This window comes from Cimex lectularius, unplaced genomic scaffold, assembly GCF_000648675.2.
Source record: "Cimex lectularius strain Harlan isolate CLEC.00 unplaced genomic scaffold, Clec_2.1 scaffold266, whole genome shotgun sequence".
NCBI lineage: Eukaryota > Metazoa > Arthropoda > Insecta > Hemiptera > Cimicidae > Cimex > Cimex lectularius.
This window is the reverse complement of record NW_019392824.1, coordinates 588,076-598,476: the sequence shown is the minus strand read 5'-3', so window position 1 is coordinate 598,476 and position 10,401 is coordinate 588,076. Positions and strand designations below refer to the sequence as shown.

Sequence of the window (10,401 nt, the reverse complement as noted above, 5' to 3'; positions counted from 1 at the left end):
ACCACATGCAATAAACAATTAATAAATAATTGTAATAACGATGAAGAAAAAACAATTAATAAATAAGATTAAATAATGAATTTTAAAATATCATGTGATTTTAACGCCGTGAAAGTGATTTGAAATCAACGAGGTTGGACTTTGGCTCTATAGATAAGACGTTCTTGATCCGCACTCGTCCACGTTCAAAACACGACTGACCAAACAACTTCAAGACTTGGTAAGTTATTTATCAAAAGTGAAGGTTTTAAGCTTCAATATGGTCATGGTTTCACATTGATTTACTTAGATGACATCAAGTAAAAAGTAACAACATTAACTTACAAACGTAAATGGAGTAAAACAGGGCATTTATTTAGGTGCCTTATTACTTTTTGTTAATTATGTTGCTAAATTTTCCCTAATTTTTGATTTTTTCTCTCTGCTTATGATCGTGTTTTCTCTAATGCAGAAGACTCAAATGTACTTCAATAATTTTATTGATTGGTCTTTAAATAATGGTCTCAAACTTAATTTTAGTATATACTTCGCCATGTCATATGATAGATTTAATATAAAAAACTAATTGAGTATTGTAATACAGTTTTAATAATTTTAAGTTAATTTGAAATTAAACAGGACTACTTTGAAGTTAGAAAGCGTTCATTTCAAGTAGAAAAAGGTTAATTAAAGGGTTCATTAAGCGGAAAAAAGCTGTATACTAGAATTTTATTTTCCATGATACTGTTCATGTAATATGTGTTGATCATGGTCATAAGTTGTTTTACTGCTATAAGAAATGTTAATTTTAAATTAAATAGGTTAATTGTAATATCCATCATTCCAATTATCTCAAAATATTTTAATTTAAAACCTTTCCCCTTGTTCCGTCTTCCCAAGATAAGGATTTTATACTCCCACCATGCGAAATCCACTCATAGACCTCCCACCAGGGAAAAATTGTAACAAGCGACGGGTCTGTTTCCCGTAAGCCCTCCACTCCTGTACTTATTAACTTTTTATGAGAGAAGTTAATTTTTCTTTGTCCGTGTAGTTCTGCTTCTACCCCAGTATTGGTGTTCACCCACTCGTGAGGTTGGTTATCACACCAACGAAAATTTTGGTGTCAGAAGTCGGATAGCCGAGACTTGAATGAAATTTTCTGGCAAAAGGAAATTTTATTATATCCAGGAGATCGAGTCTTCCAAAGGAGAAGAATTAGGACTTGACAACACCGTTAGCATGAGACGTCCCGGATCGGGTCTTTCTGCCTAGTAGCTGAAACGAGTGACTACACTGAGGAAAACTACAGAGTGCCGCTATAACGTAAATAATAATGAAGGAACACCAATAACCATCTACCGAGGCAAGAACCAGGGTTCGAGAGATTAGATCCAGGATGAACTTCACCGCACCTGTGAGTTTCAACGACTTCTTTACGATTCCAAATTTCTTTCTTTTTTCTCTTTTCTTTCATCACTATTCAGATTTATATGTAGTTTCTTGTCCCTTAAATAGGACATTTTTAACAACAATTGCATATTGCTATCTCATAAAAATTTATAAAGAAAATTTTATTTTGTAATTTTTCATAAAACATTTTAATGTGTTATGAGGAAGCTCGTATCTAACAATGATGATTACAGAAGGAAAATTTATAGATGAAAAATAGGAATTTTCGGCACGAAAAGAAACTCCATTTAGTACCACATACTTTTCCATCTCTATAGATGGTTTACTGTATCATGATTTTTTTTTTAATTCCTAGGAAAAAGTTATTAAAAAAATATTTAAAATTAGTCAACACGACACGCAAGAATGGCACAATTACACGGAAAACAAACACATTGAGCCCTGAAGATGATCTCAATAAAGATCGAAACGTTGGCACGATAAAGAAAATGTTTTTCTGAAACCTACATCACACCAGACCGCATCTCACGATTTCTGAATAATTTTTAATATTAGTATTGATAAATTTAATTGTAAGATGGAAGGCGGCTTTATACATTTACCAGCACGTTTAGTAACACTTTTACGATGAAAATTTCAGACTTTGCGAAACTGCGTGACTCCAATTATTATTTATGTGAACAGCAAAATATTGATAAGTCAGCGTCATGTCTAAGTTCGATTATACAAATGGAAAATAATATTTTCTGAACGCTATTACGTAATTCAAGTGAATGTAAAAAAAAAATATTTTACTAAAAACCCTTTAACTGTAGCTTTAAACCATTTAGCTTTAAACCCTATAATGCAAACCGCGAATACGTATATTTTCGTCATTTAAATGAAATCACATAAGTCATTTTCATTACCTCTAATCAGAAACATCGTAGTTAATCTGGGAAATTGTAGTACTGTAGATTTAGCATCCGCCTTCTACAAAATAAAATTAAACGAAGGCGTCGTTCATAAAGCGGCTTTTTCTACAAGTAAGATCACTACCAATATTGGACAATGCTTTTTTGTATCGAAAAATAAAGTATTCAGCTATCACCCAAAAACTAATGAATCAAATATTGACCGGAATGATGATTTTTTCATTATTTCAAAATTAATTTGAAGAAAAATTTAAAATCTCGAAGAAGTAGGTATTTAACAAATTACGCGCTTATAAGATTTCTAGGTTTTGCTAGTTAAAGACGCCGGACAGTTTAAACAATTAATTTTTAAACTGTCCAGCAACTTACATCAGAATTACATCCCAATATCTGGATAAGAGGGTAAAGAACATATCTGTGACAGCAAAAAACCCAAACAAAAACCTACAGCACTGGCACAATTTCGACTTCAACAATCCAACAATATTACATACAGAACAAAACAAACATAAATGTAACTTTGTAGAAATGGTTTACATCAACAGAGATAAACACAACATCAATTACAGAACAGACACATGTAAATCAGTTGCAGCTACGCTAATATCATTAATCAAATTCAATATCAATAACATACATATATCATCAACACATCACACAAAACATATAATATAACATATAAAACAATCATTATACTCCACACATCAAACATTTCTACGTAGTCTAATTCTTCAACAATTTGGCTTTCCTTTCACTAAATATTCCCGTCTGTATAATCCTGAAAGGATAATCAGGCCGAACCATTACCCATTCTTTCCCATTGTCGGCTCCTTTCACCTCAAAAAAGCCGACTCCTCGTATAAAAATGTCTTTCTATCTCGACTTCCTTCCTCACCCCTTCAAAATCCAACGTACAAAAAAATAAAACATCAATATCTCACTGGCACTCTCAACACGACACCCAATAATGACACATCTACACAGAAAACAAACACTTTAAGTGAGTACAAATATTTTGATTGAGTCTAAAATTTCTAACATTATATAAATTCATTTTTTCACATCCTACATGTATTTGTATAATTTAAACAATGTTTATAATTCCCAGGCCTTGAAGATGATCTCAATAAAGATCTAAACGTTGGCACGATAAATAAAATGTTTTTCTAAACCTACGCCACACCAGACCGCATCTCAGGATCTCCAAATAATCATTAATTAACGGTCAATAAACACCACACATTATTTATAATACTAGTAAGATGAATGCTGATTTTTTTTTTTTTAAATGTAGGATTAAAACTTTCCCTTCAGTCCCTGATCCCTTCTTATCTTGTTTACCAGTTTCTAGCCAACGTGCAGAAAGATTCAGAGTAAGCGCATTATCTGACCGGACTCTAAAAAAAGACGCAAAATAATCAAATGATAACTAAATGAAAAGTTGAGGAAATAGAAGTTGCTAGTACCGAGATAATACATCATGGTTTGTTTATTATTTTCTAGAGAATTGCGTTTCTTAGATAAGTTTCCTCTTAAAGATGCTATTAAATAGTTTCAACGCGTTTCAAACTCGTTATCTGCTTTGTCTGAAATGGTTTCAGATTAGTTAAACATGGTTTTATTATTATTAATAATGACAAACACTTTTCAAATTTCAACCCCAAAGAAACCCCTAGAGCCTAAAAACTATTTTTGAGAATGAACAAATATAGCAATTCTCCATGCAGTAATTAACAAGTCACACTAAAAATCAAAGCAGTACTGTTGAGTAAATTTTATTCCGACTCTATCTATCTTTCTTTCCGACATTCCACATTTATAAATTTACTTGACGATAAAAGTTAAATAATCGTCCTGCGGGAGATGCTTTTTAAAAAGAAGAAGTTTTATTATAAAATGTTACAATGGTGTCAAATTCACCGACACTGTAACGGATAGAACGCTACAGTATGAGTGAGAACCTTTTCTAATTGATGCAAGGGTCTATATAATAATTGTCTAATTGGACTAATTGGTCTAAGGGCTGAAGTGTGTAATTACAATGATAGAATGGCTCTTTTTCCCATTTGCCCCCAGACTAATTGGTTCCTAGATATCTAGGTGGTTGATAATCTGGCACCTATGGCCAGCTCGACTTATCTGACGCGCTGGTTACCTACATGTAGGTCGTTTCTAAAACTTACATTCATCTCAGTACAAATTACACAACGTAGAGTATTGGTCAATGTAATGTCAAGCAACTAAGATTTCATGTAGACGAACCAAAATTACCAATAAACCTATTTACTTATTACGTAATTGAAATTCATCCAAACCGTTAGAAATACTTTTTATTAGCATAGTGTAGTGTTCTGTAGTGAAAAAATAAAAGGGTACACCTTAAGAACACAATGTGCTTTAACAACATTTTACGTCGCTTCCCCAATACTAATCAAAAACGACTTACGACAGCCGATGACTTATTAAAACAGTTTACTTGTAAATTCGGTATTTCATAACTATATTAACCGATCTAAATCAAAATTTATAACAAATTTCTGAAAGATGCAAAAGATGATAGAATGTTAAAAATAAATACGATTTCTACTACAGTTTTTCGACCTCAATCTAATGAATCTTTTGAACCTTCTCACCACTATTATTTAAAATAATTTACACGGTTTATAAAACCTGATCAATTTGATTGGTCTGATTGGATTTATTTAGTAACATTTTCTATAAGTATACACCCACACTATACACACTGTAGTGCAAGTTAATATATTTCTTTCGAGTTATTGGTTGGAAAAATATGAGACCATCTTTCTTCATTCAGAAAAAAAAACGTACGTAATTAATTATACTAATCTAATTTTTCAACAATTTAGCTTTCCTTTTCCTATTTATCCCCGTCTATACAATCCTGAAAGGATAATCTGGCCGAACTATTACCAACGTTTTTTCACTTCGTCGGCTCTTTTCACCTCAAAGACCCCGACTCCTTATACAAACATGTCTTTCTATACCGACTTCCTTCCCCACCCCTTCAAAATCCAACGTATATAAACATAAAACAGCAATATCTCACTGGCACTCTCAACACTTATGCAAAAAACAAACACTTTGAGTGAGTACAAATACTTTGATTGAATATAAAAAATATATGTGGTGATTAGTGACCGTTAATCGATATTTATTTAGAAATCATGAGATGCGGTCTGGTGTGATGTAGGTTTCAGAAAAACATTTTCTTTATCGTGCCAACGTTTCGATCTTTATTGAGATCATCTTCAGGGCCTGGGATTTACAAACATTGTTTACATATAACAATTACATTTTGGATGTGGAAAAGTGAATTTATACAATGCAAAATATATTTTTTATATTCAATCAAAGTATTTCTACTCACTCAAAGTGTTTGTCTTCTGTGTAATTGTGCCATTCTTGCGTGTCGTGTTGAGAGTGCCAGTGAGATTTTGCTGTTTTGTGTTTATATACGTTGGATTTTGAAGGGGTGGGGAAGGATGTCGGTATAGAAAAGACATTTTTGTATAAGGCGTCGGCTTCTTTGAGGTGAAAAGAGCCGACGAAGGGAAAAAATGTGTTGGTAATGGTTCAGTCAGATTATCCTTTCAGGATTATATAAAAAGGGATAAATAGGAAAAGGAAACCTAAATTGTTGGGAAATTAGACTACGTGAAAAATATTTGATGTGTGGAATGTAATATGATATCATCGTATCATCAGTAGTTTTGATTACAGGTGTGAGGTTCTAGACATTCGAGGGGTGCCGAAAATAATTCTGACACAATTCATGAGATTTGCAGAGACTTTTCTTATTCCTTCGTAAGTCCACCATAAGCGACACAGCTGTAGTGAAGAGGGGAAAGATTAAGGAAGAGACAAGAACCTTACGAGTGGTGAAAGGCAGAAGGAGCCAGGACCGGCGAAATTGCATCCAACACAGCGTAGGGAAATTTGGAAAATGTGTGGTTTCCAGGAAAAGTTTGGTCGAAGGTAACATCAAGGTGTTTAACAATGGAACAGAAAGAGATAGGCTGGTTGATGATCGTGAAAGACTCCTTTGGCAGGGATTTGCAGAGGTGACAAGGTGTTGCCCTTACCTATTAAAAACTCAGCCGGACTATACCCTTCAGCTTATTTCTTTTTGTTTTACTAGGAGAGGACAGCTGGCATACCGGGCCGTGTGGCATCCAATTTATGCAAGAAGGCGGATCCTCACATTATGTATCAGTTGCGACTGCTTCTCTGGCACATTTACAACCTCTTTCGGAGAAGTGCACCGCACAGAGATGTGACCAGACCTCTGCCACTTGTAACAGCGCATCAGTTCTGGAATGTATGGGCGAACTCGTAGCCTATAGAATGCGGCCTTTACCCTCTTGAGGGCATAATAGAGTGTCGAAAGTGAGGACGAGGCTCGCCGAGGGTATGTTTGTCCGTCACGCCGCGCACACAATCTTCTCTCCTCCAATATCCATTTTCTAGGCGGTTTTTAGTCTATTCGACGCTGCAGTCCACGAGGTCGTGGCAGATCACCACCTACCTAGAAGTATGCAACCTCGGTGGAGAGCAAAATCGACTTCATGGCCATCTAGCGTTGTAAGTTTCTTTATTCGGTCACTAATTGCAGCGTGATTTATTCCAACATAAAGTTTCCCATCTCCTGTTTTGGTTGTGCTTTCGGTCCGACCAATGCTTTCATTTATACTTTTCAACAAAAGGAAAGAACATGTTGCTTTGAAGTCCCCGTCCATCCGCGTGATGACGTATCTCAGATCATTTTCACCTACCTTTTACCACGGATAACGGCGAGGAAGGATATGAATGTTCAGAAACAAGAGAGAGTAATTGTTTGGTTAAAACATAGTTTGATGAATTCAAGAGTTTTATTCAAATTCTCTTCACCCAGGAAGCAAATCACGTAAATCAGAGTGTTTTACTTTTCTTCCCTTTTAAATTCTAGGTAGCGGCCGCTATTAATAACTTACTAACAGAATTTTAAACCTAGTCTTTGAGTTGGTCTTCTGTCATGGAAATGAGAACCTCTTTTCCGGACTTTGCCTAATAATAGAATAAATTTACACCTTAAGTCCGGGAAGTTGGACTTGGTGACACTTCCTTCATAATACAACGCTTGTTCAAAAATTTGCACCTCAATTATGATCCGTTGAGGGAATCGGGCTGTCCTTTATTTGTTCGGCTCCCATAATTGCTACGAATCAATTTAAACACACGTGTATGCCTTTCGTCTGGTAGAATTTCTGAAATGGATAGTTACCCTTATGACTTGTAGGTTATGTTGTGTGTATAATACATGACGATTTTCTATGAAAAGAAAACAAAAACACAACGCCTGCATTGTCAGACCCACCAATGAGGAATGATGCCGAAAATCATCTGACAGTGAAAAAAAAACGAACAACGAAACACCCCGCAGACTCCTATAGGAAAAAAATAGTTTAAATAATTAATTGTTGTTAAAATTATATCAATAATTTTTTATGTGTTTTATTCTGACTTGATTTGTAAATGGGATAAAACCTACATGGAGTTTAAAACGTGTAATTGAACTTGAAATAGAGGCTTCGCTTGTTCCCGTTTAATGGCTGGTCACATGCTAGCAATCGGTTTGAATTCTCTGAATTGTCAGACCCACCAATGAAGAATACAAGATGCCGAAAATCATCTGACAGAGGAAAACAAACCGGGAACGACAGAACACCCCGCAGACTCCTATAGGTAAAAAATTAGGTTAAATAATTAATTAGTTGTTAAAATTGTATCAATGCTTTTTTTTAAGCTAACTTGATTTATAAATGGGATAAAACCTACATTGAGTTTATAACGTGAGGTTGAACTGGAAATAGTGGCTTCGCTTGTTGTCGTTTAATGGCTGGTCATTGGCTAGCAATCGGTTTAAATTCTCTACTGGATCTTTTTAATCGATCTAGGCTGAAATAAATAGAAATCCCAGATCAGCGTAGGACAATAAATCAGTCGATGAATCCGCGCCACACATACAGGAGGAATTGTTCGTGGCACCATGTCCGATGAAGACTTGTTTGTTTCAGTTTCAACTATTTTTTCCCTATTCCTATTTCTTATTTGGTATCAACTTAGAACGTATATTCTCAATGAATCAATTTCAAAGAGAAAATGTTGTTCATTCGCAATCGCATCCGAATAAGTCATAAATTATAAACTACAGTGTTAAAGTAGCCAAATTTCTAATTAACATAATCCGACCAGTGACCTTGGCGTTTATTGAGAAAGAAGATTTACGATTCTCTGATAATTTATAATTAACCAGTCTCATGGTAGACGTGAACGGTTCTCCAAAAGAGAAACTCTTTCTGAAGAAAAACAAAAAAACCTTCCTTTTGTTCTGCCGTGCCATACATTGCATGATCCATGGTGCACATGCAACATGACTACACTAAATGGACTAATTGTATTTCTATTTTTTCATGGGCTCAGGCATATATTATTTGACGAAAAAACAAATGAGTTTTTTTAAAGTAGTGAAGTAACTAAGAGGAATATGAAACGGTTAAAACAATTAAGAAGTGGGGAACGAAGTGACAACCTAGTTAAAAATAACCATGCCTATCGATAAACAATCAACATAGTTATAAGTTACTACGTAGTTTTTACAATATAATCGATATTAAAATATATTTTTTGTTTTTCTCTCCTTGTTTATCTATACTGAGAGGCAAAAAAATGGCAACCCGCAATATTTTTAATTATCGTTTAGACAATCCTCCATTGATTATCTTACAACAATATTTGGTTCGTTTGAAGGATTAATGGTAACTAAAACACAGATAAAATCTTCTAATTGTGTTGAAAATTGGATTTTGTAAATAAATCTTTGAATGTTCAATCTCTTTCCTGTTGATTTTTCTGTAAAGCGTGTAAAGATTCTTTCTAACGTTGGCTATATCTTATCTATAAATATATATATAACATATATGTATATAATACGTATATATTTAAAAATTATAACGATTACAAGTATGTACTAAAAAACGAGGGTGTCTACTTTTTTTAACTCTCAGGCGATGTTTTGTTTTAAGATCAAAGTTAAATATATTTTGATTAATGGCGGTTATGAATGTTTTTACAATTATTTATTTTTATTTAATCCAGTGGTAACAGCATTTGATTTATAACGAAACTAAACAATCATAAAGAAGTACACAAATTAAAAACTTTGGGTTCCAAGCAAACTTAAAAGGAAGAACCTAAAGCTCCCGAGACGACACAACCAGGGGGGGACGAATGGTAGGGGTACAGTCCCGCTTTATTATTATTATTATTACGTTAATGTTCGGGTTGCATAATTTACTGCGCTCATTGAGAGCTATTGTATCCCTCGTTCTGTGTTTATAGCACTCCGGTGAGTCTTAGCTCATCAAGAAATTTGATTAGTAGGCTCGGTTTCAGGGGTTGAATTTCTTCCACGGTTAAGTTTTACATCCCAAAACACTTCCTCTTTCGAGCAAATGTGGCGCCATAGTTTGTTAGTAGATGTGTTAGTGCCTCTTCTGCTTTTTTACAGAATAAAAAGTGCCGTGTTGGGTTATACCAATATTCTTCAGATGCCGTGTCTTTTCAAGAATGCTGTCAGTGTTAGAAGTTTTTTCTTGCTTCCTTTGATGCATTATGTTGTTTCTTTTCTTCCAAAATTTGCTTGAAGGTCCTTGTATTGTTTATCTCCTATTAGTGAATTCCACTGTTTCCTCATTTCCAATTTGTTTTTTTGTCTAAGATAGCCAGTGATCGTGTGAATCCATATGACACAGAAGAGCTCAGGACCTATCAGCGGTATAGCAGACCCTTTTTTGCTTATTATTATTATAACATATTAATATTTGAAAAAATACTTTTTTTAACAAACTTCCTAGAATATTACATCTAAAGAACATAAGAACATTATTACATCTAACGACCACATACAGGAGAAAAACGCATGGTTAATTAACAAAACTAACATTTATAAACATAAAATTGCAAATGCGAGTAGTTCATTGTATCCAAAATATAAAAATTGACACAAAAAATAATATAATCACATAAGTTAACTAAA

The 10,401-nt window shown here is 34.1% G+C and overlaps 1 long non-coding RNA gene across 3 annotated transcripts; it reads left to right on the top strand.

Annotated features, from left to right (window-relative positions):
- Positions 1–941: 941 nt before the first annotated feature.
- On the top strand, positions 942–9,018 carry LOC106672725. Of its 3 annotated transcripts, XR_002910568.1 has the most exons (4): positions 942–1,396; positions 6,048–6,396; positions 6,466–6,735; positions 6,795–9,018. It is a non-coding gene; the product is annotated as an uncharacterized LOC106672725 (long non-coding RNA). The 3 variants fall into 3 exon arrangements; XR_002910567.1 differs by having other exon boundaries at positions 943–1,396; positions 6,048–6,388; positions 6,466–9,018; XR_001341299.2 differs by having other exon boundaries at positions 943–1,396; positions 6,466–9,018.
- Positions 9,019–10,401: the final 1,383 nt, after the last annotated feature.